Genomic DNA, 24,407 nt, shown 5'->3' on the forward strand with positions numbered 1-24,407 from the left:
TTAAAATTCAATGTCCATATAAATACACTGAGTATAAATATATATAAATATAAATAGACAATAAAATATAATATGTAATAAAATCCCGATGGCTAAGGTTGTATCTCAGTCCGTGAGTGTAAAAGGCCCTTCTAGGGCACTAGCCATGCCCACGAATGACTGTTCCCCTTCCCACTCCATGCCTGATGACAAAACCAGGTTTTTAGTTCCTTACAAAAGGCCAGGAGCGCGGGGCCTTGTCTCACCTCTGGGGGAAGGATGTTCCAAAGGGCGGGAGCTACCGCTGCTGAGACCCCGCCAGATGGTACTATCAGATTTAAAGATATAGCAAGCCTGGGGTTTTTCTTTAAAAGCCTGGGATTTATTTTTTAAAAAAACACATCATTATAGGCATGATAGGACCTTCTGGGGAGGGCATTTCACAACAAAGAACTTCCAGTGAAAGTGTTCTTCACTAATAGATTCCTACTAAATCTTTCCAGAGAAATAATGATTTAGAGGCATTGACACAAGACACTGATATTATTAATGTAGTGGATAACATAATATAATAGGTCTTTCTGAATGTCTGAGTTAAAGTGCTATCTATCTATCCGTAAGCCAGCAGAAAACTATACCATCATAAAATTCCAATTCCAATGCTATACCATCATAAAATTCCAATCTCTATCTTGCCTCTATAGATTCTACTGTGGCTTGCCACTAAATTGTGATGTATGGATTCTGGATGGACAGGGCATCTTAAGCAGCCATTGCTGTTCTCTCCCTTCGGAACAATACTAGCCAGCAGGAAGCCATATGCCAATCATAACATTGCTTTGATCCGCATATGGTTTTGACAGATGGTTAGACTTGCAAGTTTAGCCATTTGTCGAAACCTAGAACATCCCCATGTTTGCTAGACAGCTGATAGTGGGGTGACCTCTCTTACTTTATTGGTAAGCCACTTCTCCTCAGAACAATTGCCCAACAGATGTTTGTTCTGACAGATTTAAACCAGGTTCGCTACATCTTTTGATCATATCATTTTAAGGAAATGTTGAATTCAGTTTATTCTTCCACCCAGCAAGAAATATATATTTCAGCTTATTGTCAACAAGCATGACCTCTTTCCAACTTCTCATCTCATTTACTTTTAGAATATACACTGTCCTGTAGTACAGGAGAGAGATTAAAAACTATGCTACTTTATTGCATGCATAATTCCAGTATTTTCTCTGGCAGAGCTTCAAAATTACTATTTCAAAAAATTCTTAAAGTTCAACTTAAAGTGATGCTTGATTCTTCACAATATGCATTCCATTTGGTAGATAACTATAACATACATGAGTTAAGTTTTAAATTAAGGCATTTGTCATCATGTAGGATCTTAATGTTCACTTAGTGCTCTATAAGACTAAAATTAGAGCCTCTTGTTTTCATGTGTCTTCACCTATGCATGCAATTTTCACATGTAGAGCAGGTTTTTCATCTAGAAAGACATGCTTTAGGATATTCAATTAGTAAAAAGCAATAAACCTAAAACCAAATTATTTTAAATGGGAATCTACCACTCCCAAAAAAACAATAGAAAAGAACAGAAGAGGCTGAATAAACACAAACTACAGCAATAGGGATAGATAAAATATGTTACAATCTGAGATCAGACAGAAATATTAAAATCAAAACTAAGCATGAAGAAAATATTATACAGGTTAATCCATGACTAAATATTTGACAAGTCATACAATGTTAATTCTTCTGATGCATTTTGAATAATTTATGTTTTGTATGCATGGCCAGCCACGTAGGCCTTAGCAATGTTGTTTGTCACTTCCACGCATGATCTGATAGTTCAGAAATATGTGCTTCCCACAGAGCAACAAGACGATAACATCTAGTCAACACTGAAAAGGTTAAACAGGGTCAGAGCTAATTATGACTTGAATGGGAAACAGCCAGAAATCCCAGGGCTATATATTAGACTGGGAAGTCAAAAAACATCATGGAAGAAGGCAATCACAAACCACCTTTAGATTATAATCAACAAAACTAGTTTTACATAACATTAGGAATCTAAGTGCAAGAAAATCCATTGTTCTGTGTCTTTTCCTCTGAATAAGAGAGAAGAGGTCTTGGCTTTATTCTACAGAATATCTTTTTAGGTATGTGGAAAGGGCTATCAAATCTGCCCTCAGAAAAGCAATTGGAAAAAGGTTTATCTTAAAAGTGTTTATTAAATTATAGACAGTTTTGTGAAGAGATACAGAAATGATAAAATGATAAAAATGTTTAAACACATTACACATATTAAGATAGACCAAACTAAATAGAATATATATGCAGAGGCTGTACATTCTAGAAAAGCAAAGAGATTTTTTTAAAAAAACCATTTTTAGTTTTACATTGGAGAAGAGCACACTTTCTATAGTATAGCAGCAGAATTTGGGCTCTTTGCTCAATACTTTGGAAGATGCTGTGCTGTCCTCTTCTCATGCCTGCTATTTCTACCTTAAAAGAGGTACAGGAAGAGTATTTCAAAACTTTATTGCCGTGAAATCCCTGAACATATCCAACCAAAATTTGGCAAGATCAGTGTACTATAAATGGTATAACATCCCAGTTACTTTCATCCCACTTTGCCAAAAAATGAACCAGCTGCAGGTCCAGGGATGTTTGTAAGGGTGGTCAATGGTGTCAAGATGGCAGGTGTGATCAAGCAATTAAAGCACTGCGCCCTTTTATGTCTGTGTGACGTGTGCAACACAGTAAAAAGGGATGTGGTTTCAGTCATGTAGCCAGCATGTCACACCTGCCATTTTGATGTCGCTGGCTGCTCCCATGGACGCCCTGGCTCAGGCCTTTTGGTTTTAGCTCCCTTATAGCCTATGGATTAACATTTTCTTAGAGCACAAATATCAGAGCAGCTCACTTTGAATCACTTTGCCCTCAGATTTCAAACTGCAGCGGGAGAGACGTCAACATCTGAGACACATTGGAAGGTATTCTGTATTTACAAGAACCTCTAATATTAAAAGAGGAAGTCGTATCGGTACTCCTGCCAGAGTACTAATAGTAATCAGAATGCCACAGGAACTGACAGAAATATACCCACTGAAATATGGCAAGCAACAGAAGAATCAGTAAAGGTTGAAACAAAGCTATGCCAACAAACCTGGAGAACCACACAGTATCCAATAGATTGGAAGAGGTCAGTCTACATACCAAAACCAAAGAAAAGAGACTTAGAGAGTGTGCAAAATTTGTACAATATCCTCAATTTCACATGCTAACCAAATAATGCTTAGAACCATCCAGCACAGATTAGAACCCTACTGAATTCTTGTATTCATTCTGGATAAACTTATACCTTCTCTATACTAATACTAATACTGCACTGCAAACTGCTGTCATACACAAATGTAGTCATTCTTTGTTTCTTTTACATCTGATGCCCAGATTGCTACTGAAAATATTGAATTAAATACAGCGTATTGCAACATTTCTTCATGAGCAAAGGGAGATGCCAGATTTTCAAGCTGGTTTTAGAAAAGGCTGAGGAAAAAGACACATTATTGCTGATGTGGGCTGGATAACTGAGAAAGCCAAAGGACTCCAAAAAGAAGTCCTTTGGAGTGTTTCATACATTATAGAAAGGCCTTCAGTGTCAAACTGTGGAATGTGCTTAGGAAAATGGGAATCCCAGAACATCTCATTGTCTTCATGTGAAACCTATATACAGGTCAGGCACAGTACAGACAGAATATGTTGAAACAGACTGGCTCCAGGTTGGTCAAAGAGTGCGACAAGGCTGTATACTCTCCTTTTATTTAACCTATTTGCTAATACATGTGGAAGGAAGCTGGACTGAAGAAGATGAGTGTGGTTTTAAAATTGGAGGAAGAAATATCAATCACCTCCCTTTGCTGATGACGCCCCAGTGATAGCTGAAAATGCAAATCCAAGAACCTTATTTATTCACGTGACACTTTCATACGTTTGGGAAACTACCACAGTCTTAGATCGTATCAGCTCACCCTAGTACAATTTCTGTGGCTGTTTTTCATACCAAGAATTCCTGCATACTCATCAATGATCTAACCAAATATTGTTCAGAAATTACACATGGTATGAGTTAGTATTCCTGCATTATCTCCCTGGTTGCCAAGCTGCTATTATTTTTCCTTATTGAATATTATCAGTTATTGATTTAAACTTTAGCTGGATGCCTAAAATTTTTCTTCCCAGTCATTTTATGTATCCTTTTGGTAACTTTTCTACCTAAATACTTTAACTGCATATATTCAAAGACACTATAGTGGATAAAAGTGAACACTTTTTTAGATCAAGTTTTTTTAAAACGTGGTAAATTTTTAAATTAAGTATACATCAGTATAAATCTATCACACCATGCCATTTCAGGATAAAGAAAGTTATGCAAAGTTAGAAGAAGAGTGAGAAATAGTAGGCAAAAGAAACTTCAAGTGAGACTTAAAAGAAAAGGAAATATAGCTAAATCTAGTTTACCCCAACACCATTCATTAGGCCACCCCATACCTTTCTATCCTTGCAAACCATCCTTGCTCCTCCCACATCTGTACATCATTTCATACATTACCCTTTGAGGATCTTATCAGTTTCATCCAACCATATCTTGGTCTTCCTCCCAAACCATTTAAATTATTTTGGCCTCTCACCACAATGGTTGATGTCACTGGGATTTCAGAGAGCCGCTTTAGCGATAAAGCAGCACGTTCTTCACCTGGGTCTACAGAGCTATAGGAATAAAGTCCCTCACCTTTGTAAGGTGGCCTTTAGGGTGACCTTCTACATTCTCTAATTTCTTTAATAACAACCTATCTATCTTGCATATGACAGTGTTCTGCTACCCATGGTTCCGGAAAGGAAGTGTAATGTCCCTGTATTAGGTCAAAGTAATATCCCTATGTTGGATTACAATATTGCATGTGTTGTTGTGCTGTCCTCTGTGTCATCTGGCATCTTCACCTAATGACACCCTTGTTAACTAATCATTTAGGTCAGACCAAAAAGGTGAACTCTTTTTTCTCACTAACAGCTAGATCTCCGCAAATATCCGAAAGCAGGGGCAAATGCTACACAACTGTAATTGCTATAACAGGGTTTTGGATTTAACACTGGAAATACTTACTGTCTGATTTATTCCTATCTGTATACAGTTTGTTGTTCATTTTATTAATTATGTCTCTTACTATATTAACTCTTTATCTTAGTTTTATGTGAGCATGTTCAATTGATTTTAGGCTTTATTGTAAAGAAACCAATCGTCATTACCAGGCATGGAGCAGTCTTCAAACACACATTATGCAAGTGGTATAGATACTCCATATTTTAACATTTTTCCAGTTTTGCCATTTTTCAACATTCTCACAGTAATCTTTTCATCATTTTTGCTGGGACACTAACATTTGAAGCACTCCTTCCTATTCCTTCCAGAAGCATTGTTATCTTTCCCATACAAATCTCTAAAATACTTCTTCCAGCATTCTTTCACCTGAGTTTTATCCCAAACCATTTCCACATTTTGTTCTTAATTCCACTCAATCCTATTTAGCCTTCTTCACTCACTTCCAAAACAGTTGTTTTAATTTTCCACCAAGATCACACTGCATTTTCTTTGCCTCTTTTAACATTAACTATTCCTTGGATTACATTATTTGCAGGTGGTTTTTTTTTCCTGCCCATGTGACTAAAACCTTCTCTAAAGGTCTCAATTGAAACTTTTATAGAAGGCTTTTAGTCACATTTGTGAGTTACGTAGCATTCCCTGCTCACTGTAAGTTTTTAAAAAATAAATTCAGGTTTCACCCACCCACAGGGTGAGTGGGCTTTCTTCCTGTCCTGGAGATGGGAAATCTGTTGATCTGAGAACTGCTGCCCTCACACCCTTTCTCTTACCCCACTGAGGAATAAGGCCAATAGATTTACTGTCCTCACATTATGACAGCAGTTAGCAACTGTTCTTGCTGCTGACAAGGGAACAAGGAGCAAAGGAGTAGGGAAAGAGATTCTTCTCCATCTCCCTGCCTGCCACTCTCATGCCCCGGTTAAACATGGATTCTTCATCGTCCCTGCCCTTCTCTTACCTCTGTGTGGATTGGAACCACCCCTGCTGTTGCAGCAGCAGCAGCTACAACTAACTGCCACCCTTGAAAGGTGGCAAGCCTAGACCTCAGGAGGACCTGTGCTTGGTTCAGGTGCTATAGGGACCTGCTGCTTCTATCGGGGTCGGCAGCAGCGCTCTCCTGCAAGAGCAAAGGTGGCAAAAGGGGCAGTGAAGGGAAGAGAGCAGGTAAGGGTCTGTATTTGGTACTGGGAGAAAGAGGCAGGCAGGCAAATACAGAGAAGGGAGCGGAGGGTTGGTAAGTGGTGGGCTGCACAGAGGTTACCGGTAGGAGCAGTGCCTTTATGGAAGGTACTAATGAGGCTGATATAAGCCACCCAGAGTTACGTCGTGAGATGGGCGGCCATATAAATGCGATAAATAAGCAAATATACTTATAAGCCAAAAAAAGGGGGAAAAAACTTTGGTTGCTAGGTGAGGTTCTAGCTTCTTCAGGAGCCAAAACAGAAATGGCCACTGAGATACAGAACCATATGGGAGAGGGTGGTCCTGAAGCAGGTTAGTTGTCAGCCTTGTCAGATTCTACCTCCATCCAACACAAAATGTTCACACAGGGTTTCTTCTGTTTTATGATGGAAAACACCATAACCATCTTTATCATTATCATCTTTATCCCACTTCAGCCTTCCTAAGCTGAAAGCAGCACAATAGAGTCTCTACTCTGAAATTGTATCTTCCAAGATACAATTTCTGTAAATATTAATACCACATCAGGTCTGAACTAATCAATAATCAGTCAAGTTCCATTTTGATGCCTTAATCATTGCACACTTTATATTGGCTTCCCTGTGTGACACATATCATTGTTGGGGAACAACAACAGCTATGGGAATGGGTAGAAACATAAAAATGCTCCAAGTAAAGAAGGTTCTTGTAGACAGTAAGGAACATGACCTTGATCAAGATATGCACAAACTGTTACCTGCACAAAAGGGATTCAAGCATTTTTTTAAATCCAGAACTACAAGATAACATTCAGAGGTGGGTCAGACAGATGCCTCCCCAATTCTCTGAACAATAAGGAAGAAGAAGAGGTACAACACAATCAGTCTTGCAAGATTCTGTTATAATAGCCAATCCAAATCAAGGTAGTTTTAGCCTTCCCATGGAGTTGATTTCTTGGTCTGGTCTACCTAGTGCAATATTTCTCAACCTTGGCAACTTTAAGATGTATGGATTTCAACTCCCAGAATTTCCCAGCCAACATGCTGGCTGGGGAATTTTGGAAGTTGAACTCTGCACATCTTAAAGTTGCCAGGGTTGAGAAACACTGTGCTAGTGGGACTGACAGCTCTGCAGTTGGCCATGGAGGTAAGTGCTTATGCCTTGTATGTAAATTATGTAGGCTTTTCCAGTTATAGTGTTCGGCTTGTATGTTATATATGCTTTGCATGTAGGAGTTCCATGCATGTGAGGGAACATTTAAATTCATCGGACAAATGAGCAAATGGACTGTGTGGTTGGTAGGTTTGGTACCCATGCGGCCCTGTGACTTTTTTATATGTACATTTAAAAACAAGCGTCCATGTTTATTTGCAAGTGTGTCTTTCTGTTAAAACTTTATTCTTTTAGGACTGTTCCAGGATGAATGAATTAGAACCTGTTCCTTGCAAAACTACTAATTTTGCAAGGAATCTAAAGAAAATATTTCACTATTTTGTTTGTTTAATTTATTTGTGTGCAGACAGCTGTGTGAGTGGCAGAAAGAAGGAAGCTTTTTCCTTCAAGGCGTCCCCTGGAGCAAGCTCTGTCTTACCAGATTTCCTTTTTATTCAGGTTTTATCTTTCAGAAGGAAAGAAAGGGCAGACACTCTCGCTTAAGAAAAAAACTACAATGGTTTAAAAAAAAGTATGGAGAGTGAGTTATGTTTACCTTATTATTTATTATTAATGTTAATCTGAATATTTTCACATGTTCAGGGAGATTTATTATCATGAACTAAAATAAGACCATCAATGTAACCCAAAATGTTAGAGTCTAATATTATATTTAGGTGGCAAAGAAAATCTGTCCAAATATACTGAAAATTCACTTTAAAAATATAAATCAAAAATAAACCTCAGTAAACCTATTATTATATTCTATCTTGATACAGCAGAATTGGTAACCAAGGCTGATTAATCTGCTGCAGAAAAGGCTCTACAAGCAGCAGGTAATTCTTATATTCCATCAGGCCAGAAATAGTAAGCAAAGGCTAAATAATGACCTGTTTTAGGACACTGCTTTGTCATGTAGTTTAAATGTTTTTAAAGGAAGTGTTTTAAAGGAAGTGTTCCGGGATGTTCAGGTTTATGTGTATGTGTATACATACACATATGCATATACATATATGCAAAGCTAGGAGAGAGAAGGCAGGAAGCTCAGTGGATCAGAAGTGTGTGCATGATCACGCAAACACACCCACACATTATTAGTTCATGTGTTGGTACATACTATAAATTTGTTGAAAATGGAATATTTTGTTCATTATGCCACAGACCAATAGACTTCAAGATTTTAAAATGTATTTTCCATTTTCACAGATACAAGAATATTATTTTAAAAAATCTGTGTCATTAAAAAAGCAAGTGTTTTTATCTGTGTGCCAAGTCATAGCTGCCCTAAAGCTAACTGGTGTTATCCGATCACAGAAGTCCTTGGATGACTCCAAAGCACTATTACGACAGTGTCTTGGTGCAACTCCCAAGTAAACACAGAGCCACAGTTGCCTGCTTTATGTTTAGATCACAAAATCTGCTTGGGGCTAATGCACGTTATGTCAGCCAGGACTAAATTATGCAGATTTACTCTAACAAACCTACAATAATTCTTTTCTTAAAATGAATACTCCCACTTCTAGGTTCAGTTCTGCAGATTCAGTTAAACTAAATGTAGCATACATTAATACAGCATACATGGTACTTTTTTATGACATAAAAACTTGCTATTCAGCACACTACAGGAACTACTATTATATTTGCAATTGCCACTTGGATCCTGCCCATAAATTATAAACATTCTAGGTATTTATCAGATGTGTGTATGCTGCCAATTTTGTTACAGTTCATTGCTGCTTATAACAGTGGTATGTATACAATAAAGCCATCACTAAACAAAGTGGTAGCAAAGCATGACATCACGTGACTGCGCCGCTTAGCGATGGCAGTTCCAGCAGCCCCCAGTTACTGTTGTTAAGTAAATCATGCCAGTTGTTCAGTGAGGACCTCATGCGACTACGATTTCTGACTTCCTGCTGGCTTCCTCACTGACTTTGCTTGTGGAAAGCTGGCAGGGAAGGTTGCAAATCATGATTATGTGACCGCTGGATGTGGCAATGGTTGGAAATCTGGGCTGGTTGCCTGGATTGCAATCATGTAACTGTGGGGGCACTGCAACAGCCAGAACTCTAAGGGCTAGTCGTAAGTACCACTTGTTCAGTGCCATCGTAACTTTGAATGGTCACTTAACAAGTGGTCATTAACCAAGGACCACCTGTACTTAACCAGGATCAGGAGTATAGTTTACTTTCACATTGTCCATCAGCCTCTTTCTTCACCTTTTAACAACATAAAGTTTGGCATTACTTGAATTTTATACTACTCACGTGCTCTTTTTAAAATGCCGTGTCTGCTCCTGGAGATACAGATTTTGCATCTAGTTGCACATTTAATAAAAAAAAAAGTCTGAAGGCATCAGAATAAATGTTTGAAATCAAGTGGTTCACAGGTTATGGACAAAAAAAGTCAGGATGGATGAAGAAAAAAGATGCCTATTCCACATGGCAGAGATGCTCTTGGTCCAAAGAATTGACTGAGAGGGCAGGAAATTGTTAACTGCCTTGAATGCCATTTTGGAGGGAAAGCTGAGATATAAATGTAATTAATTAATAAATGCTTTTTCCAGGTTTCATGAATAATATAATGTCACCTGATATGATTTGCAGGGTAGACTCTGCTCTCTGACAAGAGACTTGGGCATTTCCCAAACAAAATTTTGTATAATACATGATTAAAACATTGGTTTCGGGGCAGCACCGTTCTACATCTCACCATCTAAGAGGGAGGGAGCAGATGCACCCAAGAAGAAACATAAAGTTAGCCTTTCTTGCTGTTGTACACCTTTGTACCAGAAATATTCTATTCTATTCTATTCTATTCTATTCTATTCTATTCTTATTCCAGCCATTTATATAGATGTCCATCTCCCAAAAGTGACTTTGGGTGGTGTACAAGAGTATCAGGCATCATGCCAGTCCTTAACAGATTCCATTTTACAATCAACTTTATCCTTCTCATCTAACATACACAATAATGGGTGGCACAGCAGGATTGTCACACACCGGCCTCCTCTCTGGTCTTCCAGGGGGATAACAGAGCTGGCATACCTCTGTCTCTCAGCCAATATCCTGCTTCTGGCAGCCTGTATACAGCAATAACCATCTGACAGGAAAATATTGCTTGATATTTATGAACTCAGAAAAATCACCCATATTTGAAAGTAAGATCAGAATTAGAAATATTACAACTTAGACACTCTTGCCTAATCACAAATGCACCAAACACAACCACCCCCGCTGCCCAAAAAAAGAATTTCTAGATTTCTGAATTGCTTAGGAGGCAGCAATCAATTCCATCAAGGACTAGTGGGGGAAAAAGTGTTCCTTCTTCAAACTAAGAACTGTGTTCACTCGCTAACATCACTGGGAAACAGGAAAACCTTTTTTTTTACAGAAGAAGTAGAATAGTGACTATATAATTTCCTTCATATCTTGTCTTCTAGAAAGCATAGCACAGTAAGGATATTTTTCCACTTCAGTTTTGACCAATGTATTACCATGACAACAATGAAGTGACTGAACTGGTAGCTACTGTATTGCACTTCTAAAAAAATGAACTAGTCTTCTTAGAAAAGCTTCCAGTGCTCTAAACAGAAGACCATTTTGTTTGGCTGCATTAATTGATGAGTAATTAATATTTTATTTTATTGTTTATAGCTGTCAATGACCAGTCAAAGTGGCAGAGAATTACAACACAGTAAACAATAGAAAAAGTAAAATATATAGGAAACCATCAAAAGAGAAGGTGTGGGGACCATAAAAATATCTAAACTATGTCATCTGGCTGTGACCTATAATCAAGTAAAACTGTTGTAGGGTAAGATAAAATGTTGCTTATTATCAATGGTACATTTAAAATGAACCATTTTATGTAATAAAATGAATAAATTTTTATTTTATATTACAGACGGAACAAAATGGGGTATTTAACAGTCTGGGTGGTGCTATGAATTTGGTAGGTGTTCCCATGTGTCAGATACCAGTGAGATCAAATTTTTATAGCTGCAGCACAAAATTTAGCTATATTGAATGAGTGACATTGGTCTAGTAAAGTTTTTCTCAAAGTGTGGTCCAAGGACCCCTGGGGGTCCCCCAAGACCGTCTCAGGGAGCTGTGAAATCAAAATTATTTCCCAGCCTAAGTTGAAAAATAATTCAATATTAAAATTCCATCAAACAATCATGAGAAGCTTACTGGCAGTGAATGCATTAATTTCAAATACGGTAAATATCAATAAATATAACCCATACAAACAAAAGCTCTTTTGGGGTCCTCCATAATTTTTAAAAGTGGGAAGAGGTCCTGAGAGAAAAAAGTTTAAGAAACACTGGTCTAGTAGAATAAAAGAAGATATACTTCATCTTCTCTACCTGGTAAATCCTTTAGAAAAGGAAGGATTAAGGTGTCATAGGTCTCTATAAAGGTTACAGGATCATATCCGATCCGCATCCCCAGTTGCTGGAGAGCTACCGGGGCAGAGACTTTCCAGATAAAGGATCTTGTGGTATCTATCCTCAGTAAATATGAGAGAACAGCCTAGTCAGAAAAAAGACTCTATGATGGGTAAAGTTCATTAAAACCTGGCAGCAACTGGCTGGGCTGGAGCTATAGGAGAGCCTCCATAGTTTAAATTGCCTTGGGCCAAAGCTGAATGCCTGTCACTACTCTGTCAAGGATTCTGTTTTATGATCTTGTTAGGTTGGTCACTGCTCAGTTAGTGCAGGCTTCCTATGAGAAGCCATATGGGGGCAGTTTATCCCTGATACTTGACTTCCACTGTTAATGAGAGCTATCCCATATTATTAGGGAAACCAGCCCGGTTGGGCTATACATCAGTTTAAGTCAGTATCTGAAAATAACACTCCAGATCTGGGCCTCCACTCTAGCAACATCCAGTTGCAGTCGTAATCAAGATACATTTAAGAACCCAGAGAACCGATCTTAAAAATCTAGACTGCACCCTCCCCTCTGAGCCAAAACAAACAGGGATCCCATTATATATTGTTCAAGTACCTGTGTCATTACTTTGGCCTCACACAGTTTCCGAGCAATGGGGATGTACTGCCCACCCCAAGAATTGATAAAAGAAAGGATTGTGGTACTCTTATTTGAACCACTTGGGATAGATAATCTAGACGGGTTTCTCATCTCACAGATGCATGAAAGGTTTTGCCTAAGTAGTTGAAGGTCTCGATTGTATATTTTGTTGTCACTGATTAATTAATTATGCTCTTTTGTTTTCCTAGCAAAGGTTATAGCTTTTGTTTTCTGATAATTAATTAACTAACTAACAGTTCCTAGTTTTCACAGTAGTGTGTGAGTGCTTTTAAGACTCTTCTCAGCCCTATGACTGAGCAAAGAGAATGACTGTATCATCAGCCTAAAGAAAGATTGGGAGATGCCTCTTGGTCAGTTTAGGTGGATGAATCCAGGTTAAGATATGAGACCACTGAATTTATACAAAACTTAAAAAGTAGTGGAGCTAGGGAAATAAATCAATTAATTGACCTTGGCACTGCATCTAACCTCCAGCTGATGTTACTGTAAGGAATATGTATTGGTAAAAGAAGTCTTCTGTTGATAATCATAGCCAACAATTTCTTCCATAGACTTTCTCTTAAGCTAGAATCAGAAGCAGATTTAAAATCTGAAAAGCTGCATGAGTAATTAATATTCAGGTCTCACTATGTCTGTTGATCGGTAAGAAATGTTGCAACTAAGTTATTTTGACACAGAGCTGGAGATCAAGCGGGCAACTCTTCTTTGCCTCATTCTTTTTCAAAATTCTTTTCACTGCAGATCAATGCAATTATGACAGAGGGTTCTGCCTTCCCGAATTCTTCTGGCTTTTATTTCTTCACTTATGGTACTCTTTTCAGCCTAGGGTCCTAATGGTGAAACTGGGCACTGGAAGCTGAAAGCAGAAACTTATAAAATCTGTCCAGATTAAAAAAAGTATTTGATAAACATAATCCAAGTGACTATAAATCTATCAATATGCCATTTCGCAGTGTGTGGTATAGGGGACAGAAATAAGGCTATGTGGTAAGTTAGACTAAAACCAGGAAGGCCTGAAAAACCAAGTCATGAACTTCTTTTTAGTCACAGAATAGTCTTGAGGCAATCATTCTAGCATTTTTGAACCTATCTCAGAGTGAGTGCTAAGGTAATATTCAATAGCCACTGTATTAGTGATTTTAAGTAACTTGGACCACGTGAGATATAAATGGTTGGAAAAACCATAGTTCACTGATACAGCACATGTTTGAATGTAAAATGTTTTACATTCAAAGGGGCATAGCTTAAAGCCGTTTATCTTGAACTAGGATTGGAAAAGAAATGCTGAGACTCTAGTGTAAGTAGAAGTGAGTAGATGGATCAATAATCTCACTGTGTACAAGGCAGCTTCCATGTTCCTAGCTTAATAGCTACATAATTGACACTTGTTTTGCATTGGTTGCACATTATAAATCTCTGTCATATAGCCACACCATTACAATGTGGCTCCCAAATGGATGGATTTTAGGAGTCATTCCAATTGCATGAATACTAAGGGAGTCATAATCCACCACATCTGGAAGGTGCTTCAAAGTAAGTAAACATCTTTAATAAAGTATCTTATCATTGAAAATAATCATGTGAAATTACTTCTATTTCCTGTTTTGAACAACAGCTTTTCTTTCCCATTTAAAAAAGGAAAATCAGCTCACAAATAGAAACTGGACAGTGTTCTTTCTCATTATGTTGTATGTAAGCTCAGGTATCTTATGAAACTGCAATTAGTATCCACACAATTTGTTTCTGTTAAATGTTTATTTAAAATTATCCTATGAACCTCACCAGACACCTATGCTCTGATCAATTTTCTTAACTGAGTAGTAATTAAGAGTGGGTGAGTGGGTGTTCTGGTCATCTGTTTAGACAAGTGTGTGTTTCTTTTCTTTATCCCTGAAATTCCAGAATTTCAGACTTATAAAATATTCCTAGTTGCCCTTTCCCTACCTGGACCTTCTTATCACAGTATTACTTTTCTGTGTTTTAAAATAATGAAAGAAGCCTTCGTATCATACAATAATACTTGTATACCTGTTTAGTAACAGAGAAAGAAAGTCTTAATTGCACTGAAACATTTTTTCATGAAATCAGCTAAAGCAGGTTAATATGCAAAGGACATTAATTAATTAACCTATCCTAAGTTATTAATGGTTCAAACACTTTTCTAGAACATTTTTTTGGGTAAAACACTCTTGTATGGGTACACAAGAAATATTCTTTTAAAAACTAAATAAATGAGCAATGCTTGCTTCCTTGCTATTAAATCTCTCACATTGCACAGACTCAGGAAAAGTTCCCTTCTGTTTTGAAACCAAAGTATACAGAGGTGAAGCATGGAGCTAGTTTTCTAAAAAATGTTATTTTGAAATTTTGAAAACTGCATATATGTGAAGTATCAGGTATATATGAGACAACCACATTTTTGGGGAGTTTGTACTTCTGTTCAGGGTCTTTCCTAAACACATGCCTGCCTAAACACATTATTCCCATTAAATGGGGCAGGCAAGACAAATAAAAATGTATGTATGAACTAATAAGTAAAAAATGAGGATGTTGTATTGATGCTTCATTGTTTATAGTATTAGATTTGTATCCCACCTTTCATTCAAGAGCTCAAAGCAGCCTATACAAAGATGGAAAGATGCACAAATTCCACATTGGAAGAATAGATAGTGAAATTGATGGAGTTGGCGCAGATGGCAAGATTGACAGCACTTATAAAAGACCATAATGTGATGGGGTTTGTTTCTACTTGGAAACCGCTTTTGGACTATTTGCTTGTAACTGAAAAAAATGAAGTATTGATTTTGGGCTTTGATATTAATGGGTTTGTTTTTATAGAAATGATGTTGGTTAAGGTTTAATTAAGAGTAAGAGATCAAGATTGTTTAATAAGTACTTATATCTGTGTTGGAGAAAGTTGGAAGTCCTTTTCACTTAATTTTCTGCTATTCTTGCACTTTTTATGTTTTCTTTGTCTTTTAACAATTTAGCTTTTCTGTATTTTGTATTTTAACTTTTTTCAAAACTTTAATAAAGTTCTTATTTTAAAAAAAGAGCTCAACGCAGCCTACCAGGTGCTTCCTCCTATTTCTTTCCCACAATTGCAGTTCTGTGGTTGGACTGAGATAGAGTGACTGATCTGTAGAACTACCCACTCTAAATAAAACCTGTCTAGAAGCTGACATCAAGATTGGAAATGGGAATACAGCATCACTCAACCTCTGAAAACTGACTTAAACAAATAATCTGTGTGCTGCTTCATGTCAACGTTATCCCTGTTAGGTTGGCTCTATGTTATAATAGATTGCTTGGGGAAAAAAATCTGTATGTTTAAAGGATGGTAACAAATAATATATTTGCTGTAATAAATGAAGAAATAATATATTTCTTATGTATTCCACTAATAATGTGTAATCCTGCAGAACAGATGTCTAGTTAGATCCTCAAAAACTTTTTTAATTGGTACTTTCATGCTTCAGAACTTATACTTTGATTCATTACAGCCCGCATCCTTTGTCCCATAAGATTTTTTTTTAAAGAAAAAATCACTTCAGAGCTTGAATTGATTTGCAGAGAGAAACATTCAAGCTATATTCTGTCCCTAAAAAAGAAACAAAGGTAATTTCTTTTGAAATTGACGAATGAATACTTTAGGATTGAGTTTTTAGACTGAGTGTTTTCAAATGCAGATCAAAACTTGAAAACAAACACTGAAATGAGGAACCTACCAGGCTTTCAACATTATAGAAAGATTACATAGTAGGCATATATTTTTTATTATTATTATTATTATTATTATTATTATTATTATTATTGCCTACTCCAAATATAAATTACTCCAAATATAAAAACCTATATTGTATACTGCTGAAATAAAATGTTTCCTGTAAAATCTATTTCTTTCCTCCGAGAAGTAAGTCCCAGTGAGTAAAATGGAGGTTTGTACTAGTGGTAGGATTAGAGGTGTTACAGTGCAATTCTGTGCAATTCTGTGCCAGTCTCGTCAACTTCAAGAAAACTGGAGGTTTCTACATTGGGGAATGTAATTTTAGTATTTCTAATATAAATTAAAACCACCAGAATATAGCAAGCAATGTGCTACTGCCTCATAAAGAAGGCAACACTGTTTAAATCAGTGTTTTTCAAACTTGGCAACTTTAAGCGATGCTGGCTGAAGAATTCTGGGAGCTGAAGTCCACATTTTAAAATTGCCAAGTTTGATAAACACTGATTTAAAGGCAGAAATACCCCATCAAAGTATCCCTTCCAGACTGGCAGTCTAAACAATAAATGATGGTATTATCTGGGACCATACCTGCCCTTTCTCAATCCAGTATTTGATCTCCAACCTATCCATGGAAAACCTCTGAAATGAATACAAAAAGGATGCCACCATTATTCAAAAAGATGCTGAGGAACTGGAAAGAGCAACAAAGACGATAAGAGGTTGGTTGCCAAATCCTACAAAGAGCAGATAAAGGAACTCACTATGTTTAGCTTTAAAAAGAGAAGGCTAAGGGGAGACATGATAGCAGACATCTGATACATGAAAGGATGTCCAGGGAAGAGGGAGTAGATTTATTCTCCCTAGCACCTGAGAGTAAGACAAGAGCCAGTGGGGGGAAGCTTTGTAGAGAGAGATCCAAACTTGAACTAAGGCGGAATGTCCTGACTGTGAGAGCTATTAAGCAATGGAAGAGGCTGCCTCATGAAGTTGTGGGTGCTCCATCACTGGAGGTTTTCAAGAAAAGACTGGACAACCTTTGGACAACCTATGAGGATTCCTGAACAGAATCGGTAATGATCACAAGTAGAAATGCTTAAATGTATTTTTGGACAGTAAGTTGGCAAAATCTTTCCATTAGAAAGAGATGCAATGAAACAGAAACATTACCTATTACCTAATGACATAGCTCAAGCAAGTGAAATATAGAAACAAAAATAGTCGGTTGTATCAACTTGTATCTGTGCAACAAAACACTATGCAACTGAAACAGATTTCCTCTACAAAGGTGTCCCAAATATGCTCCAGAGCTCTAGGAGAGCCTTAGAAAGGATTTGGAATATGCAGGGGCAGAGAAGGGCAAAGGTAGGTCAGTCCTATAGTGCAAGCTGAAGTTTATTCATGAAATACTGGATTTAGCCTGGTATGTATGGGCATTCTTCTTCCAGAAATGTTATCCAAAAATAAAGAATTCACGTTTAAAGGTAAAGTTTCAAAAGTTGAATCATGATTATATATCAATTTATCATATCTATGCTACTCAGTTAATTCTAATAAACAAACATGATACATATTGTCAGTAATACGTTTATCCTTTTTTAACATTCAATACTTTGAATATCTTGCCTGTAATGAGAAAATACACTGCTTTTATTAGCCTTCTAAAAATAATTGTTCCACATCCTTTACTAAGAACAGGAAGGAAGGAAGGAAGGAAGGAAGGAAGGAAGGAAGGAAGGAAGGAAGGAAGGAAGGAAGGAAGGAAGGAAGGAGAAATTGTAGATTTCACCAAGAGAATAATGGTTTCAGAACAAGAAAAATAATAGTTTCTCTTCATTCCTATAAATTCATTCCTATAAACAATGCTGGCTGGGAAATTTGGGAGATTAAGCCCGCAGTTTTAAAGTTGCCAAGTTTGAAGAACAGTGGCTTAAAACAACATTCCCACTGCTTGTTTCAAATTTTCCTCTCCCACCCCACAAGCAATGCACTTGTTTTTTTAAACAAGCAATGCGCAGAAGTGGAAGAAGACAATAGAATAGGAAGGACAAGAGACCTCTTCCAGAAAATTAGTAACATCAGAGGTAAATTCCAGGCCAAAATGGGTATGATCAAAAACAAAGATGGCAAGGACCTAACAGAAGAAGAAGAGATCAAGAAAAGGTGGCAAGAATATACAGAAGGATAACAATATCAGGGATAGCTTTGACGGTGTGGTCAGTGAGCTAGAGCCAGACATCCTGAAGAGTGAGGTTGAGTGGGCCTTAAGAAGCATTGCTAATAACAAGGCAGCAGGAGGCGACGGCATCCCAGCTGAACTGTTCAAAATCTTGCAAGATGATGCTGTCAAGGTAATGCATGCTATATGCCAGCAAATTTGGAAAACACAAGAATGGCCATCAGATTGGAAAAAATCAACTTATATCCCCATACCAAAAAAGGGAAACACTAAAGAATGTTCAAACTATCGAACAGTGGCACTCATTTCACATGCCAGTAAGGTAATGCTCAAGATCCTGCAAGGTAGACTTCAGCAGTTCATGGAGCGAGAATTGCCAGATGTACAAGCTGGGTTTAGAAAAGGCAGAGGAACTAGAGACCAAATTGCCAATATCCGCTGGATAATGGAAAAAGCCAGGGAGTTTCAGAAAAACATCTATTTCTGTTTTATTGACTATTCTAAAGCCTTTGACTGTGTGGACCATAACAAATTGTGGCAAGTTCTTAGTGGTATGGGGATACCAAGTCATCTTGTATGCCTCCTGAAGAATCTGTATAACGACCAAGTAGCAACAGTAAGAACAGGCCATGGAACAACGGACTGGTTTAAGATTGGGAAAGGAGTACGGCAGGGCTGTATACTCTCACCCTACCTATTCAACTTGTATGCAGAACACATCATGCGACAAGCTGGGCTTGAGGAATCCAAGGCTGGAGTTAAAATCTCTGGAAGAAACATTAACAATCTCAGATATGCAGATGATACCACTTTGATGGCTGAAAGTGAAGAGGAACTGAGGAGCCTTATGATGAAGGTGAAAGAAGAAAGTGCAAAAGCTGGCTTGCAGCTAAACCTCAAAAAAACCAAGATTATGGCAACCAGCTTGATTGATAACTGGCAAATAGAGGGAGAAAATGTAGAAGCAGTGAAAGACTTTGTATTCCTAGGTGCAAAGATTACTGCAGATGCTGACTGCAGTCAGGAAATCAGAAGACGCTTAATCCTTGGGAGAAGAGCAATGACAAATCTCGATAAAATAGTTAAGAGCAGAGACATCACACTGACAACAAAGGCCCGCATAGTTAAAGCAATGGTGTTCCCCGTAGTAACGTATGGCTGCGAGAGCTGGACCATAAGGAAGGCTGAGAGAAGGAAGATCGATGCTTTTGAACTGTGGTGTTGGAGGAAAATTCTGAGAGTGCCTTGGACTGCAAGATCAAACCAGTCCATCCTCCAGGAAATTAAGCCAGACTGCTCACTTGAGGGAATGATATTAAAGGCAAAACTGAAATACTTTGGCCACATAATGAGAAGACAGGACACCCTGGAGAAGATGCTGATGCTAGGAAGAGTGGAAGGCAAAAGGAAGAGGGGCCGACCAAGGGCAAGATGGATGGATGATATTCTAGAGGTGACGGACTCGTCCCTGGGGGAGCTGGGGGTGTTGACGGCCGACAGGAAGCTCTGGCGTGGGCTGGTCCATGAAGTCATGAAGAGTCGGAAGCGACTAAACGAATAAACAACAACAACACCCCACAATATTCAATTTATAAAGCCTACTCCACCATACTTTGGCTCAACATATTTTCACTATTCTTTCTGAATTGTAGACCATCTCATGCTAGCATTCTTTCATCCTGATAACTGAAACCATAATCCCAAAACAAAATCTCTCTCATCAACATCTTTTGAGCAGCCACTCATTCACTTGCAGTATTTTTTTAATGGACCTGATGATTAACAAGACTGCTTGAGCATTGACTAGGGTCCAGCCCTTCATAGCAGTTCACTGATGAGAAAGCGCTGTTCTCAGGGATTCAGAGTAGGCAGGTTTATTGCAGTGAGAAAGATAATGTTGTCATTTATTGAAGAATGGATATTTGTACCTTGGCCATCATTTATCAGTGACAGTGTTAAGGTGGGGCCTACCTATTGCCCATGATCTTCTTTCTGAACGTCAGCACTTTGACATAGGCAAGGTCCAGAAACAGGAGTGGCAGGGATTCCAGAAATAACAGAATTTTGAAAGCCTGTGAAAGTTCCCACCTCATTTTATACTAAGCAGAATCAAGGCAGGATTATTTTGAGTTCTTTCTCCTGCTTTCCCCCTTCCTTCCTTCCTTCCTTCCTTCCTTCCTTCCTTCCTTCCTTCCTTCCTTCCTTCTTTTTTGGTGCCTTTGAGTCACCGTTGACTCCTGGCAACTACCTGGACAAGTCCCTGCAGTTTTCATGGCAAGATTTCAGAAGTGGTTTGCCATTGCCTCCTTCCTAGGGCTGAGAGAGAGCGACTGGCCCAAAGTCACCCAGCTGGCTTCATGCCTAAGGTGGGACTAGAACTCACTGTCTCCTGGTTTCTAGCCTGGTGCCTTAACCACTACACCAAACTGGCTCTCCTCTTTCTTAGGAGTGGTACAGGTAGTCCTCACTTAGTAACCACAATTGGAACTGGCAACTGCATCGCTAAGCGCTGCAGTCGCTAAGCGAAACATCACATGACCAGGCTTACGATTTAACTTCTGCCTTCTCTGTTAACTCTGCTGTACTTTGACGGTGGTAAATGTGTGCCAGTTGCAAAGTGCCCAAATGGAGAGATCTTTATGGAAGCCCAGCACCACATTAAGCACATTAAACCTCGCAGCCATGGACCATTTTACACCAGCTTCTTTATATCTGAATGTCACCTTTAAAAGAGTTACATTTAAATTGTAATGTGTAATCCACACAGAAAGAAGACATATGAACTTAAGAATTCAGTGCAACGTAGACTAGCCTCCTCGTGGTGCACCCCGGGCAACGTGACTTGTCATGGCTAAATAGTCTACACATCTGGCTGGTGGACCTCACAAGGACTTCCCAGCAAGAAAAAGCAGCATGAACACCTATGCCATACGAAAAAAAAAAAGTGACTCGTGAGAATGGCCAATTCAGTTAGTTCTCAATCTCTACACTTGTTGGTTCGAGTTTTGCATATACAAATGACTCAACAGTCCTCTGGTTCCTTGTGCATCCTCCAGGATCGATCAACATCCAACATTTCTGGGCTATGAGTCAGACAACCCGCAAACCAGCAAAATTCTGGCTCTAGGTCTAGAGGGGGAAGACGATGGAGAGAGAGCACGCGGGCTCCCCGGGAGCGGATGCCGGCGTACCCCACAATTGTGCTGCGCCTTCCGTGAAAGTCAGAGCGCCCCCCAACGCTTATTATCGGAAAAGGTGGACCAAACGTCCCGGGCGCTACCGGGGTGGCTGTTTATCCGTGTCATTGTGCTCAGCCTGCGTGGCTTACCTGAGGTGCCCGTGCCGGGAGGAGAGGTGGGCGCGTGTGCCCAGGAGGCGCCAGATGCCGCTGCTGCCGCCGCTGCTGCTGCTGCTGTCCGCGGTGGCGATCAGGGTGCGCGGGCTGTTGCCCCCGCCGCTCTCCAGCTTGATCCGGCCACTTTCCCCGGAGCTGCTGTTGCTCTTCCCCTCCTGCCAAGAGCCGGGCAAAGGCTCTCCAGGGAAGTGGGGCTCCGGCGCTTTTTTGGTCGCGGGGCTGTTGGAGCTGTCGCTGTGGCTGCGGCTACTTCTCCGCTGGCTGTTTCTCATGGTGTGAGGGGACGCCGCATGCCGGGCTTCTGCTTCCCCCCAGCGCCGGCAGCCCAGTCCCAAGAGGGGCGGAAAGACAGGCTCGGGGGAGTCGCGCAAACGGCCGCGAGCCTCCCGGGGAGGACGCTGGACAGCGCGGGGTGGCGGCGCCTGCTGTTGCTGCTGCTGGTGGTAGCGCGGGCTTCTCTGGGAGCATTAAGTTGCGGGCGCACCGGTTCCAGCAGTGGCTTTTTGGCTTGGAACTTGCTGTGCCGGAGACCAAAAGGGGACATTCTCCCAGCGGCGTCTCAGGCGCTCCCACCCTTCGCCGGGAGGGAGTAGGGATGGCTGGGCGCAGGGTGGCGCCCCCCGCCGCCTCCGCTCAGATCATCGGGAGCCCTCGCGCGCCTCGCCTGCTCGTTCGCGTGGCCTGCGTGTCTCCCGCGGGAATAGCCAGCGCGGGGATCCTGATGTATAGGGCGGGGGACGCCGGAGCGGGAGGTTCCTCCTCCGGTGCTCGTGCCGTGGTCGCTGCCGCTGCCGCTGCCTGGTAGAGATCAGCCGGAATCTCTGGCCAGAGACAAGGGAGAGCGAGAGGCAAGCTACCGGATGGGTCGCCGCGGGGAGAAAACGGGCCGTCGGGTCTCCCCCCACGGTCCTCCGGTCCGGGAAATAAATAGATAGATAAACGAAGCGAGCCTCGCTTCCTGAACGAGAAGAGAGAAAGTTGCCGAGGGCTGGCGGCCGAAGGAGCGCTCCCTCCCGCCTCTGCCTTCCCTCTTCTCTTGTTTTTGCACGAGTGCAGGAAATGCTCCACTGACCTACATAGTCTCCCAAACATCCGTGACCTCCCCCGGGAGGAGGAGGAAAGGGAGGATCTAAAAAGAGAGTGTCTTTGGGCTCTGGGATTAAGGCTCGAGCGATGCTAGAGCCCGGGAGAAATATAGGGGGCGGCGGGCGTTTTTTCAACGACGAGCGCAGAGGGGACGCCGAACAGGTAACCGGGTTGCATAAAAGGCTCCTGACGCTCTGACCAGGAAGTGCAGGACTTCGACGCTTGGGCTGCTTTCGAGCTTTCTGCCAGAAAGGGCTGCCTGCTCCCACAGGGCGGCTGTGAGAAGTTGGTTTAGAAGTCTATACGGAAAGGTTTGAAATGTTGTAAACTTTTCCAAATGAACTTGCCAATTTACCTGTATATCCTTCCAGAACCTGTCCCTGGGAAAGTGAATCAGGTTTTGAATGTTTTAAAAAATCTAAAATTCAGATTTCAATTTTTTTGAAGTTTAGGTTCTGGATTTCCTATTAAACTTCTGGGGATAAGTTTTCTAATTTTGATACGTTTTAGGATGAATTACATTTCTCTGCTCTGAGACAACTAGTACACTCAGAAAATATAGTATTTTAAGCCCATCTTTGGGATTTAAAAAAGCCATGTCTTTTTTTAAATATGGGTCAGTTCTGTATTTAAAATTAATTTGGGATATTTTTAAGCAAACCCCTAAATTCAGCAAGTGCAGAAGTTAGTAAGAAATAAAGATGGCAAGACAATAGAGAAGCAAACCACAAGATATGCATAATCTGAGGAGAAACAATTAAAAATAAAATAACTCTTTAACATTCAGGCTAATTGCCTTTAGTTTTCTTCCTAGTATAATGTGTAAAAGGTTAGGTGAATAACTTCCAGTGTTAGAAAGGGAGTTTACAAGATCTATGGTTTTTATAAGATATCATTTCCCGCAGGGATCATGGTTTGCCTAGATGTAAGATTAGCAGATTAGCAGTTGAATTTTACATTAAGCTCCAGGAAATATGATCAGCCTCAACATTAGAAACTAAGGATAGAGCTGCAGTGGGATAGTCATAGCATATGAGCTAAAGCCAGCTGTAAGAGTGGTTTGAAAACGCAAGCATCTACCTGAAGTTTACTAAGAATATTTAGTGTAGTACTAGGAGTAACCTCCAATCCAATTAAGTTCTCTTGTTTTAAAGACACAGTTGAGTACCCAACACAAGAGAAGCAGGGATCACAACAGCTAGTACTACGGTTATGACACCATAGTCTTGCATTACTCATAAACAACAGGTAGCAAGTAAACAATGCATAGCTAGTATGCCTACACCTATACCACCTCCACCACCATTCTGCACCATATCAACCCAGGATTTTTTCAAGTAGGGATCAATGAACACACTTATTACAGCAGTTGCATTTTGGAAAACATAGAAGGGCTGACAGAATCAAAAGAGGATTATGCAAAGGATTATTCACATTCCCAATCTCTACTGGATGCTGTGCTTGTCATCATGAGCAGATTCTTCCTCATAGTAAATTGCACTCTGGGATAGGAGAGGGAGGGAGCCACTGCTGGGGTTAAATCCATG

At 39.9% G+C, this 24,407-nt stretch overlaps 1 protein-coding gene across 1 annotated transcript in view; it reads right to left on the reverse strand.

Moving 5' to 3' along the window:
• Positions 1 to 21,811, reverse strand: part of NPAS2 (neuronal PAS domain protein 2) — an 81,275-nt gene extending 59,464 nt beyond the window's left edge. Inside the window, exon 1 of the mRNA XM_063304404.1 lies at positions 21,748 to 21,811. The gene's annotated coding sequence lies outside the window, so the exon portion shown is untranslated. The remainder of the gene's footprint in view (positions 1 to 21,747) is intronic.
• Between the last annotated feature and the right edge of the window lie 2,596 nt (positions 21,812 to 24,407).

Source organism: Candoia aspera, chromosome 5, assembly GCF_035149785.1.
Source record: "Candoia aspera isolate rCanAsp1 chromosome 5, rCanAsp1.hap2, whole genome shotgun sequence".
Taxonomy (NCBI): Eukaryota; Metazoa; Chordata; class Lepidosauria; order Squamata; family Boidae; genus Candoia; species Candoia aspera.